Source organism: Vulpes vulpes, chromosome 3, assembly GCF_048418805.1.
Source record: "Vulpes vulpes isolate BD-2025 chromosome 3, VulVul3, whole genome shotgun sequence".
NCBI classification, from domain to species: domain Eukaryota; kingdom Metazoa; phylum Chordata; class Mammalia; order Carnivora; family Canidae; genus Vulpes; species Vulpes vulpes.
Window position 1 is genome coordinate 40,534,492 of NC_132782.1, and position 26,311 is coordinate 40,560,802.

Consider the following 26,311-nt stretch of genomic DNA (forward strand, 5'->3'; position numbering starts at 1 on the left):
CTTCCTTTTTTTTTCTTTTAAAACATTTACTTATTTATTTGGGAGAGGGGCAGAGGGAAGAGGGCAGAGGATTTCAAGCAGACTCCCCAGTGAGCTCAGAGCCCCACTCAGGACTTCATCCCATGACCTTGAGATCATGATCTGAGCCGAAATCAAGAGTTGGATGCTTAACTGTCTGAGCCACCAGGTGCCCCTACACCTCCAGATTTTCTTGATGTTGTGGAGCTTGCATACTCAAATGAACTTCAGTTGCTGTACTCTTCTAATTCAGTGACATATTCAAGAGCTTTTTGAAATAGGAGACGTTGTTTGTAGGCACACTAACCGGCCCCAGACAGCTGTGCTTTGTAAGGTATTCAATCTGATTTACAGAAAGTCTCTGTCATTCCTTCTCTGACTTATTGTTGGCTCTCATTTCCTGCTGTTAGAGAGAGGTGGTTTGAGAAACAACACAGCCATTGGAAGAGGGATCTAGGTTGGACAGAATGTGTACTCTTGCTTTCTAGCTGTTTGACCTTGGGTGGTTTCTTTCAATGTCTGACCTTATCTCTTTTCTTACAAAAGGAGAGATTGGCTTAATAGTAACTTTTTTCCTAAAGAATAAATCAGATAATATATATAAAACAATATCAAGAATTCTATAAATGTTAGGTCATTTCTGGCAACCACTTCCCCCCACTTCTAACTTACTACTTCTAAACTGTTCTGAGCTAGGAAAACAAATCGGAAGATATGGAACCTGAAGGTGTTTGATTGTGATTAAAGGTGACTCAGTTTTTAAAATCACTTTGAAGATTAAAGTTTATCAATTAAGAACCACTAAATATATTGAGTACTCTCTATAAAGTCCCCATCACATGCTTAGACAAATGCTTCCACAGCAAAGTATACCTATTTGTTCATTCTACCCTTGGACAGCTATGATTATTAGATAGTTTTACTCACATGGAGATCATTGCAGACTAGAATTGGTTCTACCTAACAAGCCACTCAGGTGGAGGTGTCTGTATTTCTTTATTTTTTTTTTAAGATTTTATTTATTTATTCATGAGAGACACAGAGAGAGAGAGAGAGAAGCAGAGACACAGGCAGAGGGAGAAGCAGGCTCCATGCAGGGAGCCCGATGTGGGACTCAATCCGGGACCCCAGGATTAGGCCGTGGGCTGAAGGCGGCGCTAAACTGCTGAGCCACCGGGCTGCCCAGGTGTCTGTATTTCTACATAATGATTATTCAAACATTTGAAGGATACTGTCTTATCCTCAAACCTTTAATGTAGATTAGAAATGTCTACTTCTCTTCCTTTGTCTTTTTTAAAGCATCTTCTCAGAATTACTCAGGTTATCACTTTTGAACTAATGCTCAGAATATGTTATCTGGGTCATTTGGAATAGAATCCTATTTCTCTCAGAGCAAGCCCCAGATTTCATTTTTGATAACTAAGTAGATAGCTCTCACACAGAGAGATATTTGTATTCTGAATGAGATCATTATTAATGAACCTAAGCTACAGCCTGGTGTGCATCCCATGGATCAGTTAGGAAATTTTGTTGACTATCAATCAAAACTTGATCTCTTTTAATTTTTCCACAAATACATATGTACACACCGATTACAAAATCCCTTATCTTATCCCATATTTGTACTTTTATGTGATTTTCCAAAATTACCACATGGTTTTGTCATCTCAGTTATAAGTGCTATTAGTATGAGCTGGACTTACTTCAGACGTGTAGGATGTGATGTGTTCTTATAATCGTTACTATCATTTTGATCTATGCTAATCTATTCAATTCTTGTTCTACATATTTCAGTCTGCAAAAATGTTTACTTGCAGAGAACTTCTTTTTCTATGTCATTTATAAAAATTGCTCCAAGTAAAGATCCAATATTTTCTTGATTGCTTTTATTTCAATATCACTGAAAACTAAAAAACTAGATTTGATATCTTTTCTGTGTGTGTTTGTGTGTGTGTATTTGCATTAAAGGTCGAGTCATTTAGGCCTTTAACCTGAATGACCAGTGTGAGGTTTTAAGCCAACTATAAAAGATTAGAGGGAACACTCTCCACAAAAGTCCACCCTCAGTTTTGATAATTTGCTAGAAGGATCTCAGGACTCACTGAAAGTGATTATATTTCTAATAATGATTTATTACACGGAGAGGATATAGATTTAAAATCAACCAAGGGAAGGAGGGCATAGGATGCTAAACATGGAGCTTCCATTGTCTTCTTACTGTGGACTCAGAGATGCATTACTTTCCTAGCATTCATGTTTGGCAATATACATGAATTGATGACATATGGAATATTTCTAGCCAGGGAATCTCACTAGACATCTGCCAGGATCTTGATCTTGGACTTTCCATACTCCAGAACTGTGAGGAATAAATGTTTGTTGTTTAAGTTATCCAGTATATGGCGTTCTGTTATAGTAGCCCAAGCCGACTAATATATTCGTTTTTCCCTATAGAATATGATATATAATAGCTAATCAATAAATATTTTTGGCATAAATAGATTAATGTAGACAGAAAACTTCCCTTTGTTACTAGGATCTTACTATTTTTTACATTGAATTTGCCTTATGTGCCTTTATCATTACTTCGAAGTTCAGAGCTCATTTCACATAAACTAGATTTCCATCTTCTCCTGTGAAATCAGAATCCCAGACAGAGTCCTGACTGGCAACAATTATTGAAACTGATGAGTAGCCATCCCTTTCAGACTGGACAATACCTCCAAGTTCATCATATGATATTTTCTGCTTTCTATTCACTTTGTGGTGGTCATTCTTCCCGATAAGCACAGGTTAGTGATACCCTTCTATGACAAGCGATTCTGGCCTATTTTCAGGTTTCAGAGATAGCCTCACTGGAGTAATAACCAATCATAATCCATGTAGAATAACAAAATGGGAAAAGGAAATGCATTTTTAAAAAGACATAAAATTGTGCTTAAGAATGAACTCAATAATATATTGACAGCATCAACATAAATGTAAAATTTTATTGAGAAACTGGGTTAGGTTGATTTTGTATAAATATATGTCATACTCCTGAATGCAAATATTATAAGGTAGTGAATCTCCACAACTAATGTACAAATTTAAAACAATTTCAATACAATGGGTCCTAAAACTCCTATGGAAGAATAAATAAGTGAAAAGCAGCAACAAAAAAAGTTATGAAAGAATGAATATCGAAAAGAGCTTTCAAAATTAGATATCATCTTTTTAAAGCTATAATAATGACACCCTGGCATGATACTAATATAAGGACAGATGAATTGATGGAAGGAAGTAGAAAACTGAGAAAATGATCCAACACACACTCAACACTTTACTTAACTATGTCTGGTCAGTGAATATCATATGATGAAAAGTGAAATTCAAGCCATATTTGAATGAACATAAATGTACTGCTTTGCATATATAAGTCAAATAAGAAGGATGAATAAGTAGCCCAAGATTACCAGAGAGAACATGTGCTTCCTATGATAAAAAAAAAAATCCATTTTACTCAATAGGGAAGAATGATTTAATCAATGGGAAGGAGGAATGGCATAATTTGTTGATTAGTTAGAAAATATACACTTTTATGTCTACTTCACAATATTTATTTAAAAACTGCAGATGGAATAAAGTGTTAAAATAATACAGCTTAAACTCATAAAATCAGTAAAAATGTACAGATGAAAATCTGATTTCTTGGTAGAAATGAAAAATAGACAACCAAATTAGAAATGTTAATGAATTCAAAAGCATAAACTTGAAAAACTATTCTCATAAAATAAATAAAAAAACAAAGGTGAACCAGTAAAAGTAATTGAAAAATAAAGTAAAAATGAAGAGCAACTGTTCTTATTTATGTGGTACATTATAAGAGGAAAATTGTTAAAAGAAAATACCAAGCAATTCACTAGACAAGTTATAAACAGTATAAGAAAATCTACATCACAAAATATCAAAGAAATACATATTGAAATATTAATTTAAAAAGACATTTCACATGCAACACTGGCAAAGATAAAAAATGATAATAATCAGTATTGGCAAGGGTGGTGGGAAATGAGGACAGTCATAAATTGTTTTTAGAAATGTAAGATAACATAGCTTTTTAGAGGGTAATATGGATGTGATATAACAAAAGCCTTACAAATATTCACACATTTGAGCCAGCAAGTTCACTTGTAGGAATGTATTCTAAGAAAACAATTTGAGATATTGAAAAAGATTTATGCTCATTTTGTTCTTTGCAGCATTGTTTATGCTGCCATAAAAATATTCAGCAATAGAAGTATGGTTAAATAAATTACGGTCAGTGAACAAATTCAATATAACCATGAGAAAGTGAGTTGAACAAGTAGAGTATAACCAAAGTTTCATAAATAAATACATACTGTTGACCCCTGAAAAACACAGAGGTTAGGGGTGCCGACCCCTGTATGGTCCAAAACCCACGTGTAACTTTTCACTCCCTAAAAACTGAATCTCTAATAGCTCACTGATGACTGGAAGCCTTATTGATAACATAAACAGTTAATTTACACGTTTCACATGTTATATGTATTATACACTATGCTCTTACACTAAAGTAAACCAGAGAAAAGCAAAGGGTTTTAAGAAAATCATAAGGAAGAGAAAATACAAGAACCATGACAAACTATATAATGGCATAAAGAAAGATACTATTTTGTGTTATACTCCAATAAATCACGAACTTTGACCATCCCCATCTGGCTACTCCTTAAAATAAACCTTCTTCAATGTCACTAAACACTCTCAGAATCTACTAAAATGCACCAGCCGAGGTTGAGTACATAATATTTCCAACAATGACCATGCATTTTATCAGGGAGAAGACGGATTCTCAATCTGCGGGCTTTTGCCTTGAACACAAGAAAATTTTTACATAAATACCCACTTCTTTTTAAACAGAAGACACATATTGCATGCAAACTGAGACCTCCCTCTCACCTTGTAAGAGGAAAAAGTGATGGACAGACAGGTGCAGATCAATGATGGAGTATCTTGAGCGCTGTCTGGTGCAACTGCACTTATTACGGGCACTTATTAATGCCGCATGTTCACAAGTTTTAGGAAATTAAAGAATGAGTTAGAAATGAAGGGGATTACTACAATGAAAGGGCATCCAATGATGCTTTAAAGTGACCCTTAAGGGAATCCCTGGGTGGCTCAGCCGTTTAGTGCCTGCCTTTGGCCCAGGGTGTGATCCTGGAATCCTGGGATCGAGTCCCACATCAGGCTCCCTGCATGGAGCCTGCTTCTCGCTCTGCCTGTGTCTCTGCCTCTCTCTCCTCTGTGTCTTTCATGAATAAATAAATAAAATCTTTAAAAAAAATAAAAGAAGGAAACTTGTTGTAAATCCTGAATTAAAAAAAGATTTAAAAAATAAAATAAAATAAAAAAGTGACCCTGAAAAATGGCTGCCTCTCCATAGGGAGTATTTGAACCATGTGCTCAATAGCGAAGCACATGACTCAGCATTTAATTAAAAAACTAATGTGATTAATCTGAATGTTTTTTGATAGCAAGAGGAGAAAGCGAAGTCACTTAACTTGTTTAACCCTTATTAGTTGAGTGTTTTCTATGTGAAATGCATCATGGCAGTTTCTGGAGGTCTGGTGAGGAGGTGAGGAAGATGGAAAGTTCTTTGCCCTCGTGGAGCTTGTAGTCTAGAAGGGGGTATAGGTTGAAAGATTCCAAAAAATTTCTCTGTGGTAACTGCTTGGACTGAGGTTCTGGGTGCCATGGAAACACAAGACAAGTCAAATGGTGGCCAGAGGAGGTGATGTCTAAGCTGAAGAACTGCAGGATGAGTAAGAAGCAAATAGATTGGGGAGGTTCAGACAGAGGGGCATGGGGATTGAGGACAGGCTGAAATGTCCACCGTTCCCAGAGGTGGACAGAAACATGCCACACTACTGTGAGAACTGAGGACAATTCTCTGGCGGAGGCAGAGTTAGGATTGTAGGGTAAGCAGGGCAGGTGATTGCTGGCCTTATACACCCATGTAAAGCGATTAGGACTTACTCCTGTCGGCAGTGTGGGGCTGCTGGAAGAGCAAGTGACAGGTCAGATCTGGAATTAGATTACGGTGGGGGGCAGAGGCACAGCTGGTAGGCTGTTGCTGTCCTCCCAGAGGGACACCATGAGGCCTACAGGCCGTGGAGGCAGAGCAGATGCAGAGAACCAGAAAGATTTCAGAGGTAAAAAACACCATACCAGGTTAACCTTGGATTGCTGAGGAAATAACACTGACTCAAAGAAAAAAAAAAATCCAGGGTTCTGGCTTTGGCATGCAGAGGTGAGTCAGAAAACAAAACAAAACAAAACAAAATAAAAACATAATACATGGGGACAGCTATGATGATGTGAGATCGGATGAATTGAATTTGAAGACCTCGTACGATATCCACAGGGAAAAAAAAAAAAAAAAAGACATTACAAAAGACAGTTGAAGACCTCTGAAGACAGAGGTTATAAAAAAACAAAAGAAAATTGAAGGTCATATAATTTCTTAATAAACAACCTTTTCTTCTTCACTCCTCAGTACATGTGTTATAAACAAGAGAGCCTAAAGAAATGTTCCCTTAATTGGCTTTGTTGGGGCATAATTTACATACAATAAAGTTCACCAAATTCGAGTGTACAATTTGATGACTTTGGCACGTGTACACAGTTGTGTAGCCAGCACCGCAACCCTGACACAGAACATGTCCATCACTCTCGAAAGTTCCCACACAACCTTTTGTTCTCACATTGCCCCCAGCCCAGCCCAACTTACCACTGATCTGCTCTGTGTCACTCGGTTTTTTGTCTTTTATAGAATTCATATAAGTGATATCATACAATAAGTATTTGGTTTATTTCAATTTACTTTTGAAATTTGTCCACATTGTCATGGGTATCAGAAGTTTATTCCTTGTTATTCCTGGGTAGTATTCCACGGTATGGATATACCAGAGGATGGGCATTTGGATTGTTTCCAGTTTTTTACTATTACACATAAGATTGCTATGAATTTTTGAGAACAAGCCTTTCTGTAAACATGTTTTCATTGCTTTTGGCTAAATATGTAAGAGCAGGATTACTGGGTTGTATGGTAAATGCGTTTTAACTTAATAGGAAACTGCCAAATTGTTTTCCATTATCAATTGTGCATTTCCCATTCCCATCAGCAATGGATGAATGTTCTAGTCGGTCCACATATTCCTGACACATGCCTTTACGTTTTAGCACATTCTACTATGTGATATATCACTTTGATTTTCATTTGAATTTCTCTAATAATTAATAATCGTAAGCTACTTTTTGTGTACTTTTTAGCCATTTGTAAACTTCTTTTGGCAAAGTTTCTATTCAAACCTTTTGCCAATTTTATTCATCTTTCCTAAGTCTCCTCGTGGGGTTGTAAGAATTTTTATATATTTTCAATATAGAATATATATTGAAATATTTTTATTTTAAAAACTCTGCAGATATTTTCACCCATTCTGTGGCTTGCCTTTTCATTTTCTGAACAGTATCTTTTAAAGTGCAGTTATATTTTATTTTGATCTAATCAAAATAAATTCACCTTATTCATTTTTCTGTAATGGCTTATACTTGTGTTCCATCCAAGAAGTATTTGCTTTACCCAAGATCACAAATATTTTCTGTCTTGTTTTCATGTTAATTTTTATAGTTTTACTTTTTAACAGGTAAGGCTATTATCCATTTTAAGCAAATGTTTCTGTATAGTGTAAAGTAGAGGTCCGGGTTTATTTATTTATTTTTTCCCATGTGCCTATCTAATTTTTATAGCACAATTTGTTTAAAATACTATCCTTTTTCCAATTGAGTTACCATAACGCCTTTGTCAAAAATCAATGGACCAGGTGTACATGTATCCATTTCTGGACTTTATTTGTCTATCATTGCTCCAATTCTCGACAACTGTAGCTTCTTAATAAACCTTGGTACAGGTAATATAAGTCTTTAAACTTGACCACTCTTGTTTGCTCTAAATCCTTTGATGTTCCATATATATTTTGAAACCAGCTTATAAATTTCCAGCAAAGAAAAATGTGCTTCTGTGATGTTACTTGGGATTCAATTATACTTATATTTCAATTTGTGATAATTGCTATCTTAACCCTGTTCAGTCTTCTGATCGATAAGCATGGTACGTAGCTCCAGTTTTTTTTTTTTTTTTTTGGCTCTTAATTTCTCTCAGGAGTATTTTGTAGATTTCAGTGCACATATTTTCATTATTTTGGTTAATATATCCCTACACTTTTTATTATTTGAAAATATTGTACATGACATGCCTTTTAAATTTTCATTTATAAATATTTATTGTTCATAAAATGTGATATGTTTTCATATGTTGAACTTAATTCCCTGAAGCTTGCTAAACTCGCTTATTAGTTTTAATAGCATTTTTGCAGCTTCTTTAAGGTTGACTCCGTAGACTACTTTAAACTATTTTTTTCTATTGCCCTACTGCATTGGCTAGAGTCTGCAATGCAACAATGAATAAAATGAACAGAGAGGAAATATTTGCCTTGTTTTCAATATTTGTCTGATAAAAGCAATAGGTTGTTTCCTTTTATCAGGTTGAGGAAGTTGTTTTCTAGTTTCAGTTTCCTGAGAGTTTTTATTATAAATAACTCTTGAATTTTACCAAACATAAAAACATCTTAATAAACATTTTTCTGTATTAAGTCGATCACATGGGTTTTCTTTTGTATCCTATAAATATGATGAATCACTTTGATTGACTTTAAAAAAATATGATGAATCACTTTGATTGACTTTAAAAAAAACATTTGCATTGTTTAATTAAAACCCAGATGGTCACAATCTATTATATTTTGTATATATTCCTGAATTTTACTTGCTAAAATTTTGTTAGGATGTTCATGAGGCTTAGTGGTCTGTAATTTTCATATTGTCTATGTCTGTTTTGATACCAGGTTGATATTGGCAAAATAAGGTGAGAAGTACTTCCTCCTCTTCAATTTTCTGGAAGAGTTTTTATAAAATATATCATCTTTCTTCTTTATATTTTTGGTAGAATTTACCAGTAACATTATCTGATGCTGTAGTTTTATTTTGTTTCCTTTTTTGAAGGAAGGTTTTTAACTATGTTTTCAATTTAACAAATGTAGAGCTATTCAGGTTATCTGTTCTTCTTCAGTGACCTTTTTATTTTTATATTTTTAATAATAAATTTATTTTTTATTGGTGTTCAATTTGCCAACATACAGAATAAAACCCAGTGCTCATCCCATCAAGTGCCCCCCTCAGTGCCCCTCACCTATTCACCCCCACCCCCCGCCCTCCTCCCCTTCCACTACCCCTAGTTAGTTTCCCAGAGTTAGGAGTCTTCATGGTCTGTCTCCCTTTCTGATATTTCCTACCTATTTCTTCTCCCTTCCCTTCTATTCCCTTTCATTATTATTTATATTCCCCAAATTAATGAGACCATATAATGTTTGTCCTTCTCCGATTGACTTATTTCACTCAGCATAATACCCTCCAGTTCCATCCACGTCGAAGCAAATGGTGGGTATTTGTCATTTCTAATGGCTGAGGAATATTCCATTGTATACATAAACCACATCTTCTTTATCCATCATCTTTCGATGGACACCAAGGCTCCTTCCACAGTTTGGCTATTGTGGACATTGCTGCTAGAAACATCGGGGTGCAGGTGTCCCGACGTTTCATTGCATCTGAATCTTTGGGGTAAATCCCCAACAGTGCAATTGCTGGGTCGTAGGGCAGGTCTACTTTTAACTCTTTGAGGAACCTCCACATAGTTTTCCAGAGTGGCTGCACCAGTTCACATTCCCACCAACAGTGTAAGAGGGTTCCCTTTTCTCCGCATCCTCTCCAACATTTGTGGTTTCCTGCCTTGTTAATTTTCCCCATTCTCACTGCTGTGAGGTGGGATCTCATTGTGGTTTGGATTTGTATTTCCCTGATGGCAAGTGATGCGGAGCATTTTCTCATGTGCGTGTTGGCCATGTCCATGTCTTCCTCTGTGAGATTTCTCTTCATGTCTTTTGCCCATTTCATGATTGGATTGTTTGTTTCTTTGGTGTTGAATTTAATAAGTTCTTCATAGATCTGGGAAACTAGCCCTTTATCTGATACATCATTTGCAAATATCTTCTCCCATTCTGCAGGTTGTCTTTTAGTTTTGTTGACTGTATCCTTTGCTGTGCAAAAGCTTCTTATCTTGATGAAGTCCCAATAGTTCATTTTTTTGCTTTTGTTTCTTTTGCCTTCGTGGATGTATCTTGCAAGAAGTTACTGTGGCCGAGTTCAAAAAGGGTGTTGCCTGTGTTCTCCTCTAGGATTTTGATGGAATCTTGTCTCACATTTAGATCTTTCATCCATTTTGAGTTTATCTTTGTGTATGGTGCAAGAGAATGGTCTAGTTTCATTCTTCTGCATGTGGATATCCAATTTTCCGAGCACAATTTGCATTTTAAAGGAATTTTCTTCTTTTTAAAGATTTATTTATTTATTTGATATATATATATATATATATATATATATATAGAGAGAGAGAGAGAGAGAGAGAGAGAGAGAGAGAGAGAGGGAGAGAGAATCTGAAGCTGACTCCACACCGAGCACAGAGCCCGATGCAGGGCTTGATTTCACTACCGCAAGATCCTGGCCTGAGCTGAAACCCAGAGTCGGATATTGAACTGACTGAGCCACCCAGGCTCCCCTAAAGGAATTTATTTCATCAAAGTTCTAAAATTTATTGGCACAAAGTTGTTCCTATGTTTCACATGTCAGTAGAGTCTATCATGATGTCCTTCCTCCCTGTCATTTCTGACACTGCTCATTTGTGTATTTTCTTTTTTCTGATTAGTATGGCAAGAAGTTTGCCAATTGTATTTTTGTTTTCAAAGACATAAATTTTAGTTTTATTTATTTCTCTATTCTTCTTTCTGCTCTTTCACTGATTTTGGCTCTTATCTTCACCAGACTTTTCTTCATTTTTACTTTGTCTGAATTTTCTCTTCTGTATTCAGTTTCTTAAAGTGCAAGCACAGATCATTGTTTATAGATCTTTATTTTTTTGGAAGCATTTAGAATGGTAAATTTTCCTCTAAGTAGTGCTCCATGTAAAATGAGCCACTTGGTAGTGGTATTCAAGTCTATGACACTACTAAATTTTGTCCACTTTTTCTATGAATTACTTCGAAAGAGTGTTGAATTCCCCCCAACCACAGCAATAAATTTATTATTTATCCTGTCACGCTTTTTCCCTCAGTTACTATTTCATGTATTTTGAAGGTTTGTTATTAGGTACATACACATTTAGGAGGGTGTTTTGTCTTGTTTTTGTTTTTGTCCTCTTGATGAATTGGTCCTTTTAGTAGTAATTTTCCTTATTCTGAGGTCGATTTTGTTTGATATTATATGGTCAGTTCAGATTTTTTTTTAATTTGTGTTTTCATGGTCCATCTTTTCTCATCTTTTTACTTTTAATATTGCTGTATTTGTATTTTTGATGGTTAATTTTCTGAACCAACTTGATGGAATCACAGGGTGCCCAGATATTTGGTTAAACATTAGTCCGAGTGTATCTGTGAGGATGTTTCTGGATGAGAGTAACATTTGAATTGGTACACTGAATAAAGCAGATTGTCCTCCTCAATATGGGTAGGCCTCATCGGATCAATTGGAAATGTAAACAGAGTGAAAAAGGAGAAGAAAGGAAAAATTAACTTTTCTCTGCCTGTTTTTGAGCTGGGACTTAGTTTTCTCCTGCACTTGAACTGGATATTGTACTATCAGTTCTGAGTCTCAAGCTTCAGACTTGGATTAAAATTCTATGACCATCACTCCTTGGTCTCCAGCTACCAGATGGCAGACTGAGACTTCTAAGCCTTCATAATCATGTGAGCCAATTCTATCTATGTCTATATCTATATCTACATCTTTATCTGTATCTATCTATATCTACATCTATATCATCTATATCTATATCTGTATGTGTAGAGATCTATTTTATATACATATGGATATATAATATTTATTTGTGTATGCTTATATATGTTCCATTGGTCTGTTTCCCTGCATTAATCTTGATTAATGCAATAAACTGAATTTCTTGTAGATAGGATATAGTTAGGTTTTGCTTTTTAATGCAATTTAAACCTCTCTCTCGCTATCTTTTTTTTTTTTTTTTTTTTGGCAATGAATTTTCTGTTTCCTTGTCTGAAAATATATTTTAGCTAGTAAGAAAGTTGATAATTTCCTTCTTTCTTTCCAGCCCCTTCCTTCCTTCTCTTAAAAAATTTGCTTCATTATCTTCTGGCTTGCATAGTTTCTGACAAAAATTTTGAAAATATTTCTATATTTGTTCCTCAATATATGCCGTACCGCGCACCTTTAAACCACTTTTAAAACTTTATCACTGTTTTTTTTCTTTAGTAATTTGATTGTGATGTGACTTAGCATGCTTTTATTAATGTTTATTTTGTTCAATATTCTTTATACTTCTTATAAGGGTGGGAAGATTATTTAGATCAAATTTCAAAAAAATAGCATTATTTCTTCAAATATTTTTCTTAGTCCTCTCTTTCACCTGTCTCAGATCCAATTACATTTTTATTAGATTGCTTAGTATTGTCTCATATGTCACTGATGCTTTCATCGTATTTTTCAATCTTTTTTGTCCTATATGCATTTTGGATAGTTTCAACTGATATGTCTTAATAGTTTCTACCCCTTCAATAATTTTTTTCAATGGTCTGTTGCTCTATTTTTTTCTGTAGTGACTAAGAGGCTGCCAATTTGACCCAAATAATTTTTGATTTAATGTTCATTTTTCATCCTCAGAAATGGTCTTTTTCATATCCTTAATTTTTCTTTTCATCATACTCATGTGTTTTTCTAACTCCATGAACATATGGAGCATATTTATAACCATTTCAAATGCTTTTCTGGTAATTCCCTTATCTCTGTCATTTCTGGACTATTTTTTTGATTGATTTTCTCCCTGTTAGAAGTGATATTTTCCTGCTTATTTGCATGTCTAGTAGATTTTTTTTTTTAATGGATGCCAGACATCTGCTAAACAATCCGTCTATTGTTGCTAGCTGGATTATATTGTATTCCTGTAAATAGTGTTGGGTTTTGTTTTAAGTTACTTGGAATCAGTTAAATCATTCTGAGACTTGCTTTTAGATTTTGCTAGAATGGAAGCAGAGGAGCCTTTGATCGAGGGCTAATTCACCCCCACCACCAATGCGTGGCCTTTTTGGGGATTCTACAGTATTATTGTAACATAATGCCTTTCCATCCTGCCTAGTGGGAACACTTAACTACTCTCAGACTGGTGGGAGTATCAGGAATTGTTCTCCCTACTACTTTCTGGTGGCTCTTTCTCTGAACTTCGATCTATCGTCTTCTCCCAACTTGCACTGATTAGTACTTAACCAAAAACTGAAGGTTGCCTCTGCAGATCCTTGGAGCCCTCTCTGTGTGCAGCTCCCTCCTTTCTGGCATTCCAGCCCTAAATTCTAGATGCCTTGGCCTTCTGGAACTGTTTTCCCAGTTTCCTCAACTTGTGCTTTTGGATTTTTCCTCCCTGATTTGCAGCCTGAAAATTGCCTCCAGGCATTAGGCTGGTATGATGGCATGGTTCACTTTGATTCCCTTTTCTGGTTCACTTTGATTCCCTTTTCTCAGAGATTATAGTCCTGTGGTTGTGCTGCCTGTTTTTCAATATCTGGAGAAAAAAACATATGTATATATATATTTTTTTTTCTCCAGACATATATAAAACACACACACACACATATATATATTATATATAATCCAGACATATAACACACACACACACACACACATATATATATTATATAATCCACTTGATGAGTGGATTATAATTTAGGATCTAACGTGACAGGGGAAGTGCTTTGTAATCTGTGAAGCTCTATGCAATTGACAATGTTGAGGGATGCGGTAGGGATGGGGTGGTGAGAATGTTGTTGATTGCTTCAGTTCCATAACTGTTCAAATAATAAAACTATGTTTCAGAAAGATTTAACTTCAAAAAAATCCTGTGAATAATAATAATAACACATACTCTGGGTCTTGTATGTAAGCAAACATCCTTATCCAAGCTGGTTTTAAGCAACGAGAGGATGTATTTGCTCGTTAACTATGAAGGCCAAGTGGCCAGCCAAGCCCAGCTAAACAGAGTTCCAACGCTGTCAGTGTTCTCTCTCTCTCTTTATGTCTCTGGCTCTCTTGCCTCTGCTGCTCTGCTTCCTTCTCAGACTTTCTCCAGGTGGCAGCAAGATGATTGTTGACAATTCCACCTCATATTCCAACAGCTTGGCAAAATGCGTAGACAGAATGAGTCTTTCAACAATTGCTCTGGCAGAAAATTTCTGAGTCTTATTTGGGTGATTTTCCCATTTCTGAACCAATCATTGTAACCAGGAAAAAGTGATATTCTAATTGGCCAGATCTCTGAAATCAGGGACATTTTATTAGATAATGGGGATTCAAAGCTCAGTAGGATATGATCTTTGATCTTCCAGTTAATAAAGTATTTACAGGACACGATGAGTCACAAAGGAAGTTATGGCTAGTTCTACTCAATAATCAGAATACCATAATGTTTTCTGCTTTGGTATCTTTTTTTTTAAGATTTTATTTATTCATGAGAGACAGAGAGAGAGGCAGAAACATAGGCAGAGGGAGAAGCAGGAGCCTAATGTGGAACTTGATTCCAGGACCTGGGAGTCACGCCCTGAGTCAAAGGCAGATGCTCAACCGCTGAGCCACCCAGGTGTCCCACGGTATTTTCTTTAGTATCCTTGCTTATGTTATGCTACTTTGTCATATGGATAATAAGAAAACAGGCAACAGGTAAGCAAACAAGCTTTGACAAAACAATTCTTATAGCAACAGAAAAAACACCAAATCACTACACTCCATAAATTACATGACTATAAAGGAAAAGCAAAAGTAGCATTAGCTCATCTCTGTCTCCTCACTTCACATATAGCATGCTTTAGTGATGCTTTTTGAATACTCCCTGATGTTATTTTTGTTCATGTCATTTCTCCCATACTCCACAGTTAAGTACTGGAAAGCAGAAGACTGTGCCTTTTTATCTTTGGACTCTCATAAGTCATGACATAACACCTCATCCATATTAGGAGCTCAACGAATTATTTGCTGAATGAATGAATGAGCAGATAGCTAATTATATAAGGTATGTGACGTATCATTCTAAATGCTTTACATGTATTTACTCGTGGCATCCTCCTAGCAATCCTATGAGATAGATTCTACTTATACCTCATTTTACAAATGAGGAAATTAATACCTAGAGGGCTTGTTACTTACCTAAGAACTTGTAGGTAAGAATGAGACTTCAAACCCAGGCAACCTGGTTTCAGACTGCTCCAGCTGCTGTCTTATTTTATTAAAAAACAAACTTATTGAAATGCTTTATTAATGAATAAGAGTCAAAAGAGAAAAAAATGAACGTTGTACATCTGAACAGCAACAGCAATTGGTCACCTGTGACAGAAACAGGAAGATTACAGTTAGCTTAAGAGTGTTATCCATTAACTGGATGAGTCAAGTGATGATGCAAGGGAAAACTTGCAACGGTGGGCTAAAGCAGTCATCTGAGTGGTTGTTAGTGTTGCACAAGGGCTGAGAAATGATTCCCTTTTGTTCTTAGGAAAGCATGTAGAAATAAACAACAGTAAGTGACAGTCTGTTTCAACTCTTGATGATGCAAAGAAACCACATTCTGAATTCAGTAGACAGCAAATCACTTGACTCATACAATAAAGCTTAATAAGCCTGGTTATCGTAGAGGAACCTCGAGGCTTTAACAATAATAGCAATAAGAACATCATCAGCATGAGCACGGGACCACCGTTAGAGCCACCTGGGACTACCACTTGCCACTGTATTTGGAGTTATTTCTTATTGCTTCTGTCTTTGATCTATGATTATTGCTTTGATCTTAACTTCTACAACTGACTAGGTTACGTCATATCTAGCCAGTAATCATGGATGGCGCCAGGAAAAATTGCAATATGAATAGTTTCTCTGTGCTTCTTTAATCTCTTTTTCTTTGAGGATTGTCTTAGTGTACTCTTGCCTCAAAATAACTGAAACCCAGACTTAAACTAGTTGAAACAATAGTAAAATAATTTTACTCATGTTCGAGGAAGGTTAGAGTTAGGACAATCTTCTGAGCTGCCAGTTAGCTCACAATGTTATCGGAGATCTAGTTTGTTTTTATCTCTCTGCTCAGATAGACATGATGTTTCTCTCAGGCCGACTTCCTCTTGGTCACAGAATGGCTGCCAGTGGCCATTGCCATCTTTATTCATACAGAATGGGTGAAAGACTCTGGCTACCTGTGACAACATCTTGAGAAATAAAGAGAATATAGTATGTGGAAATAAATGACTGTATAGGCCACAAAGTCCTTGATTCAATAATGAACACAATGATAGTTAAATTCATGAACCATAAGTTGCAAAGTTACCCAACGAAAAACTTTAGTGAAGGAGCTTCTGACATAAGATTTTCAGAAAATGCAAAGCACTGGATCAGGCATATGGGGGTAGGGAGAGATAATATTAGGAAAAAATTTATAGACCTGTTGCCATAAAATTTAAATTTTAACTATAGTTAATCTGTGGATAGTTATAAAAAATGTTTTGGCCTATTTTGAGTGAATGAGTAGAGTTTTCCTATGATAGTCAAGGTTCATTTTAAAGTAATCTTCTAACTAATGATTTGAATCATTGAGACATTAGTCAAAATGTTGTTCAAATTTGTGACAGAGAATTGTGTTTGTTCCCTTAATGCAGCAAACTCGTTGATATTTGAGGTTAATTTTGCTCACCGATGTTGTGACACATGAATGATACCACACTACTCCTCACAGCAAATCAGTAGGTAAGGTTTGAACATTTTCTTATTGAGTCAGGAACTTATTTTGAAAGCATTTCTCTTCATGTAATGGAATGCACAACTAACAATTAAAATAAATGACTCCAACAGATGAGTTTAAAAACACATTGCAAAATCTTGTTTTTCCATATCTAGAAATCTTCAGCACATCTCTTCTCACAGATCATTAGCTGCACATCCACATGCACACACAAGGCACACGATTTTATTAGTATGCGATAAAAAATTGTTGTTTTTCCTATCCGATATTATCTTTGGTTTCCAAAACCTTGGACTGAATGAGATTGCTTTTACTTCTTGGAGTTTTATTAAATGTTAAAGATCACATAAAAAAGAAGAGTTGCAACATTCAGGGACCTTACCATCTATTTCAGAAATAGGTGAGTAGTTGATAAAATTGTAAAACTGGGAATAGTCAATCCCACGTTCCGTGCCGAGACATTAAGTGCCATAGGGAGCACTCCCATAAAGGAGTTGTGCTCAATGCAATCTAGTGTCTCATTGTCTCTGAAATTCTCTCCAGCCCAGGAGTTTCATTCACTAAATGTCCAAAAATGCAAATAATGACTCGTTTATGTGGCATTTGCATCTGGATTCATAAAAAAAAAAAAGAGAGAGAGAGAGACTTTTAAAATTGTGTGTTGAATGTCTAATCAGAGTTAATGTAAAATAGCGATGATTGGATCAAAATCTAAACAGTGGAGGGAGACATTCTAGCAACTTACTGTAAAGACACTGGGCATCAGTGAGAATTATGGGTTTTATAAAGTAAACATAAAATATATAAAATCTAAATGTAAAATACATAAAAATATTTGATATTCCAAATTCTTTATAATTCTGATTCTACATTAGTTTATGTGTGTGCTGTCATTATTTTTAGGAAATAAATTCATACTTCCAGAAGGGAAAAATCCGTTAGCTGAGAGAGTCATATGCAAAACTGTCCATTGATGGTATCAGCTCCTCCTGAAGATGAATAAGAGCATAGTCTTTGCTCTCAGAAGTTTATAATCTAACGAGGGAGAAAACAACGAGGCAGCTGAAGTCACAGAAAATAGTAAAAGGCAAATCACATCTTTATGTGAAAAATTTTACTAATTCCAACATATATATATATACATATATATATATGTATATATATATATTAAATCTAATGTAATTCTTCCATGATTTGTTTTACTTGCTTAATTATAGACATAGGCTACACCAGGATATTCTTGAGCCTGGGGAGTATTTGATTTAATAGCTATTTTCTAATATTTATTTCCTCTCATGAGTCTCAAAATTAATCCCACACCTAGGAGTTAGGGAAACTTTAGAAGGATTTCTATTGAAACTTCAGAGGAAATTCTTCAGAGGATTTTATACGCACTTGGCTCTTAGGATCCTCTTGGCCCAATCCTTACTCCTACCATGAGCAAAGGTCAAATAGAACTATTGTAAACTTTTCATTAGAGCTTGTCCTGTCTTTGACATTTTATTTATTTATGTTTAAAAATTTATTTATTTTAGAGAGAGTGTGAGCAGGGGGAGGGGTAGAGGGAGGGGACAAGAGAAACTGCAGCAGGTTCCACGCTGAGCTCAGAGCCTCACCTGGGGCTTGGTCTCAACCACCCTGAAAGCAGGATCTGAGCTGAAACCAAGAGTCAAGCACTTAGCCAACTGTACCACCCAGGGGCCCCTCTCTTTGACATTTTAAATGTTGCTATGAAGAGGTCTGGATAGAAATTCTGAAAAAAAAATATCTATCCTAGACCCTGCTGCAGTCCCCCTGAAACCTTGAGTTGGCTTATAAACCAAAGGAAAGGAGAAAAAGAAAAATAAGGGAAGTAAGCAAGCATGAAGCGAGCAAGTGCTTTGGAAGGTGAAAAGGTCTATTTTTTTTTTTTTTTTTTTGAAAAGGTCTATTTTTTAAATTTGCTTTTAAGATGAGGGAAAGAAAGGAAAAGTCTTTGGCTCTCCTGTCCAGATCCCACCAAGCAGGGGAGCTCATGGTGGTGGCGTGGTGGCGGGGACTGTACAGGACTCTGAGCGCTCCATCCTGTGCTCTAACCACTGCACTGACATTTCCTGCTTAGTTTTCAGAAATACATTTTATCGATCCTACACTTGCTTGATATATAAAACAAATTTCATAAACTTAAGACCCATATAAAAATAAAATATGATTTATCAGTCAGAAGAATTTCCTGACCCAGGATGCATGGCATTACCTTAGGAACATACCCCAAACCACAGCATTTCTCTAATGGTGTCTTTTAAAAATTCCTGACCTCCCACCACTTCTGCTCTCACAGATTTTTCCTGTTTTAGCAGTACTCTCATCCCATCAAACAGCTTTCAGTGGCGTTATTTATTTGGGTAAAAATAACAGGAGTGGAGATGAGGGACCCATCAATTCCAACATAGACAGAAAAAATGACTGAAATTATCTGGCTGTGGAGTTACTTTCTTTTTCACTTCATAAAACATCCCCAACATTCATCATATATCAACTTTCTGAGTGCATTTCAACGTGGCCACCATGTTTGTCAGTTCAAAGAACTTGCACAGCCTTGTCTGTTTGTCTGAAGCTGCTGATGGTGCCTTCGGTTTCACTCCTGGTCTTCTGGCTCCCCAACAAGAAGCAGGCCTTCCCCATAAGTTCCCACACCCGTCTCTGGCTGCCCATTCCCTGGTTCCTCAAGCCAGAGCCCTGGGAAAGAGCTGCTCAGTGGGAAAGGGGTGGGGGCCCCTTTTGGATACCCTGGTACTGGTACTTCCAGCCTGGTATGAGCATCTTCCAAGGAGAAATCTGAACAAGATAGACAGCTGGACAGAATGGGTAAAGCACTGGTCTGGGAGTGACCCCAGGGGTCTGAGCAATTACTTAGCGTCTCTGACTCTCCATCCTTTCCCCTTATGAAAAGCAACAACAATGGCACACAAGCCCTCATTCTCACCCTGTTTACTTCACTGATAAGGTAGGATGCGTGACTGAATCTCATGTGTGGCAAAATCTTTTTAAACTCTCCAAGACATCACACATCATCGGCTCTCATTAACACGGATATTCTGAACACGGTTAAATGGGCTGCTGGGGAGGTAGCCTCCCTGAGTTCAGCTACATGGTTCCCTTCCTTCCCCACATCCTACCCACTGCCAACCACCTGCAAAGGCAGCGTATGATGTGGGTGGGTATCTACGACAGGAAGGCTGTTACCTACTCCCCCACAACACAGTTCCTAATTAAAACAAAATCCCATCTGTTAACATTTCCCTCTTTCTTCCTCCTTTCATCCGTGGGGGTTATTGTGATAGTTGGGATCCCGGTGGTGTAAAAAGAGTCATCCCAAGGTGTTTCTCTAGAAGGAAAAGAATCAAGACATCTGTGTATGACGCACTAAGGTAGTCATTGGCAACCTCCCTTCCATTTCCGGGTTGGCTCATTGTTTACCTAATTGCCAGTAATAATATTTCATTGTGTAAAGAATGTTGGCACCCGGGGCCCAGGTTGCAGTTTATTGATGGCTCAGAGTTTATGAATTGATGCCCTCAGCAGGTTGCTGCCCTGATGAATGGCAATTACTGTGGCTCCCACAGAGGCAATTGTAGTCAGAGCATTTACTCCTTTCAAATAATTGCCCCTGAGAAGTTGAACAGGTAATTGTAACATCTGAAAACCATGCTTTTGGCTCCGAATCAAAGAGTATTAATCTCCATAACAGAGGTGTTTTGGAATGACCCAAAAGAGTTGTTAAAGAATGGTCTCCAGAGTGTTTAATTTTAAGATGAATTGGAGAAACCTTAGCAAGACCCCCCCCAACCTTCCGAGCGAAAATTAAAATGTTGTAAAGACACCCAGATTGTCGTTAGGGGTGCCCACCTTTTTGAAGTTATGATACTCTGTGGTGATTGGTTGATTTTGGACTTTATGCCTACCATTACTCCTCCTTAAAATTCTTTAAAGCACCTTGCTCCAGCCAGGCTAACCTGCCCATTAACCCCTGAAATGTCGTGTTCACTCTCACCCTAAAATATTTGATTATACCACTCTTTAATGCCATTCAATAAATGTGCACCATAAAAAAATGGCAAAAGGTAAAATTATATGAAATACCATTTAATTGTATACTATGATTTAGGTGGATTTAATTAATTACTAAAGGCCCTTTAATGCAGAGCACTAAAATCTTAAAATCATGCATATGTCTTCTTAAGAATCCAAAGGTTACCTTCTACTCTAGTTATTTCTTTAGGGTTTCTACTCTGTTTATTTTGGTGCCATGGGAGAAATGGGAAATAGCCACATATTACAGTTTATTTGTTTAAACTTCAGTTTGGGGGGAACTATTGCACACATGGGAAAGAAATACGAAGATACTAATCCATGATGTTTTGATGGAGGGAGGGGAAGAAAAGAGCATCAAGGAAGAATGTTAAGTGTAGAGTCACACCTACAGCTTGGAAACTTTTGTGTGAAATAAAGGTCAGAAATCTTTGAGAGATGACGGTGGAGGAAAGGAAGGAAATAAGAAAAGGAAAAAAAAATCCAAAATATACAACGGTATAGAAAAATCATAAGCTAGTTTTTAATTCTGGAATACTTGATGTTTAAACGTTTATTCTTCTCAAATTTGTTGGCAGTAAACCCAGTGCGCCGAAAACAGCCAGGTATCTCTCCTTCAAGGCAATCTGCCCATCGTTATTCAAAGTGCCAGAGGTTTAAAAAGTGTCTTAGCATCATCATATTTCAGACTGGTAAGTAATGCCAAAAGGAATGATTAGAAGACTTCAGATTAAATTATGAGTTGGTTCTGAAACATGAAACAATTAGAATAAAAGCTATAAAAAAGTGATTAGGGAAGTACATATGGGATAAAATTATGAACATGGGTAAAGTCATATATGAAGTAATTCTATAAACACGCACACACACGTGAATGCACGACTAGAAGGAGCTAAAGGATACCAACATGAAGATAAACTTATCCATACAACCAGAGACATAAATTTCCTTAATCTTGATTTACCTTAAGGTTTAATACTCAAGAGTTTCCATCTTACATAATCATGACCTTGTTCTGCTAATTAGATTATTGGAACTGAGAGTTTTATAGGCTTATAGAACAAGACATGAATTTTAGAGACCATGTATTCCAGACGCCTGCCTTGAGGCAGATAAATATCTGAACCAAGGATGACAAATAGGTTTTAACTTAGAAACTAATTCCAATCCATTTGTGGTTGACTGGCTAGAGCAATGCATTGAGGTGAATTCTGAGGCTGAGTTTAGCTCCAAGCGGAGGAGTACTGAGTCTGATTGATCATGTAGAGTCTAAATTGCTCAAGTCCAGGAATAAGAGTCCAGACACATATTGGGATGGAGGCTGGCCTTTACTGCTATGCATTTGCCCTTCACAGTCTAAACTATGGAGGTAAGAAGAAGGTAGCATACAGTGTAAATACTCAGGACATATTCTGGGGCGTAGTTACATACTACAGAAATATTTCACCTGCATTTTCTTTTGCCAAAATTGTCCTTCACATTTTAGGGGATTTTTAAAATTGGCTTCTATATCTTGAGGAAATCTAAAAGATTTCATGTCATAAGCTTCTTGCCCTTCATTCCTTAAGGTTTGGGAGGTCAAAACAAAGAGGAAGTGCAGAAAATGAGAGACACTGGGAATGGTGGGCGTAGTCAATGGCTATCCTTTACTTCAAGCTCTTGTCATTCAGATGACTGCAGTCACTTAAGGCCTCCACCTGGTTCATGACTTTTTCCATAGCTGATTCTACCTAAAGCTTGGTTAAGCCTTGCAACCACAGATGGTAAGTATAGTCATTTATCCTGACTGCAGACTATTTGTACCTAATGGTCACATAGCATAATTAAAAATTGTTCATACTAAAGGTGTGTCCAGTTCATTTGCAGTTGGCTTTACATGATCCCAACAACCTCTGTTGTTTCCAGTCCCTTTTTCATAGAGGCTCATCTCTTTGGCATGATTTTCTACTACAATTTAAAGCAATCAAAGAACATTGAAGTGCTTTGGTGAGTCTACCGACCCTGAACTATTCTCTTTCTCTTCCAGTGGCCTGTTCATTCTTTCCCTGTGTCCTCTCTTTGTTCTTTACCTTCCACCTTCACTCTAATGCTTCTGTTCATAAATTCAGCAAACATTCAGTGATAATTACTTTTAATTAGTTAAAGTACCAGACCCTGCAGTGGACATGTTTTTATACTTTCTTTTGGTTCTTCACAGCACTCAAAAGAATTCAATATTACTGTCCTTATTGTATCTTTGAGGAAATTGACAATCAGAGATATCAAGTAATTATTCACTATCACATGGTGAGGGGATACCCAGATTGAGACTGGAGTTCAACAATCCTCTTTTCTGCGATCCTCTTTCACTTACAAATCACTGCTTACTACTGTGACATCGAGGGGCACCTGGGTGGCTCAGTGGTTGAGCGTCTGCCTTTGGCTCAGGGTGTGATCTGCGGGTCCTGGGATCGAGTCCTGCATCAGGTTCTCCGCAGAGAGCCTGCTTCTCCCTCTGCCTATGTCTCTACCTCTCTCTCTCTCTCTGTCTCTCATGAATAAATAGATAAAAACTTAAAAAAATATATTGAGACATCTACAATGGCACACAAGACATTATCCAAAATTTTATGGAACTTAAAAAATTAGAAAAACATCTAGTTCATTATCTAGTTGTTTCATGTCCCATATCTATCCAATCATATATATCCATCCTGTTCCTTATTACCAGCACCAATAGCCTGGTCCTGCCCTTATCATCTCATGGTTGGGATAAAAGTCTCTTCACTAACACCCTAAACTGTGTTGTATTCTTTCTTTTATGTAATCTGCCTGCAGATGTTTTTTTCTGCTCAAAAACCTGGAGGGCTGTTTTACCTAGTTTGTCAAGAATCACTTAGGTGGGTACAATAGCAACTATGTGATTAATTACACATATTATTGATTTGTTTATATGCTATCCATTCATTTGGTAAGTAATCCTTGAGAATGAAGCCCATATTGGGCTCTGTCAAAGATATAAAGGAGAATCATTGTTGGTAAAAATGCTGTTGGAGAAATGAGAAGAACTTAGTACTAGACACAAAGAGCTGCAATGCAGAACCAAACATAGTCCTGAAATAAGAAAGGTGGAGATTAAGAGTTTCTGAAGGAAAACAACTGGATCAATCAGAAATCGTGAAGAAAAGAGGTAGCATCTGAAGTAGACCTGAGGGGAATATGTTTCTGGCTTGTGGAAATGATACAAGAGGCTGAGAACACATTGTTAAGGCACAGCCATTGGAGCCATGGGGGGTGTTGGGGATGCTATGCAAGCCATGTGCTGCGAGTTGCTGGGGCATAGACTACCTTCTGCTCTGACTCCTGAGTCACAGTGGGTGGATGCTGGTGCTGCTCTTTGTCTTTGTAATACTCTTCCATCTACTCGATTCTGGCTTAGTTTCGGGGGTTCCCTCAAAAATTCTCTCTCCCTCTCTCTCTCTCTTTCTCTCTCTCTCTCATTAGACCACACCTAAGGTCTTTCCACACTCTGAAGAGTTTGGCCTCATCAATGTTGCTATCATTTCTGTGTGCCAATTGTCTAACGGAATCGGATTATAGTCTCTCCAAGGTCAGAAATCCATTCTTTCTAATCTCACACAAAACAGAGCCTAGGGCTGTGCACACAGCAGGCAGTCGGTAAACACTGGATGATTTATTGAATCTTTAGTTATAAATAAATGAAACTGTCCACAGATAATATGGTTAGAAAATGTTAAATGAATGTTTCAGATTTATCCCAAATTGTTAGCCATGGAAAAAACTAAACATCAATTTAAGAAAAGAGATGACCTTTCTTAAAAAGTGCTGGGTACACCCTATTTCTGTTAGAGATATTTCTCCAATCAAAAACACTCATGTTGGACACATATTGTGGTATGTATTTAGCTTTGAAGATCTATCTTAAGAAAGTAGTGGGGGGAAAAACCCTCAGTCATTTCAGTTTTAAAGCAACATTTTCGATTTTATGTTGAAATGATTCATACCTCATTACCTACTTAGACTGAGTAATATGCTTTCTAACCAGAATTATTTCCATAAATATAAAGAAGTCTATTTCATCTTTCCCCATTAAAATTCAACTTCTTTTATTAGTGCAGAATTATCACCAGATTAAAATTTAGAATCTAAAACGGCTGATAATTTACACACATTCTTTTATTGAAATCTGCCTATGGGATCACCTTGGCAGAATTAAACTCAACCAGTTAAAAGAATAACTTCTGTGAGAACTGCCAGAAAAGATGAGAACCCAAATTATATACACACAACATGGACATGGAGTGTCCAAGCTGACCCAGCAACTGAAAAGTTTCATGATTCCTGCTGAGAAAATTAAATGAAGAGCACTGTGTTCCTTCTCTGATTTATGCTTAGTCTGATATTGATTGTTGCCACCTCCTAAGAATGTGTGTAACTCGCCCAGAGAATAATTACCTCTGCTCCCCATCCTAGCAATCTGCTAAATCTTTTCTCATGTGAGAGAAAGTTTTACCAACTACATATTTAATTTTCAGTTTCTCCTACTGTTATTTATAGTTGCATGCATATTTTTGTCCTCCCAATTCAACTGTGACTTCTTTTATGGCAAAAGCCGACATTTTTCTTTGTATGCCTATTCGCTCTGTCACAGTGTTTTGAACAAGGTTTATTAGTTTTTGTAGAAACGGTAGAGGATGAAATATAACAACTTAACTTATTTTTTAAAATGTATTTCTAGTAAAAGTGACAATTGTTTTCTTGTGGGTTTTTTTGTTTGTTTGTTTGGTATAATTACCAACTAAGTCAAATATCTCAAACCATTGTCTATCTAGAAATGTGGCCCAGGACAAGATCAAACCATCGTACATGGCACAAATTCTAGCTCATACTAAAAGTGCCTATTACAGAACACACACTGTTCAGTTGTTGAGCATACACATCCAGCTGTTGGATGTATGCCTGGATCCAAAATGCTCAGTGAGTTGGAAATTATTTGTTGTGTTTGAAGAATACTGCCTTTGGTTAAATAAGTTGGGTTTTATCTCTTGAGAACTCTACACGTATACTCTAAATTTTTTGGTAGATTGCTGTTCCCATGGCGTAACGACATGGATCAGATTAGAAGTGTGATACCCCTTCAGCGTTCCCCCCAAAACACAGTTAACCTTGAGCTAAAGCAATCTTGCTGAATCATTGATTGAAGTTCTTGGCACTGTTCTTTTATACCTTCGCTTTGACCTTGCAATTTTGTGGAAACTCCTT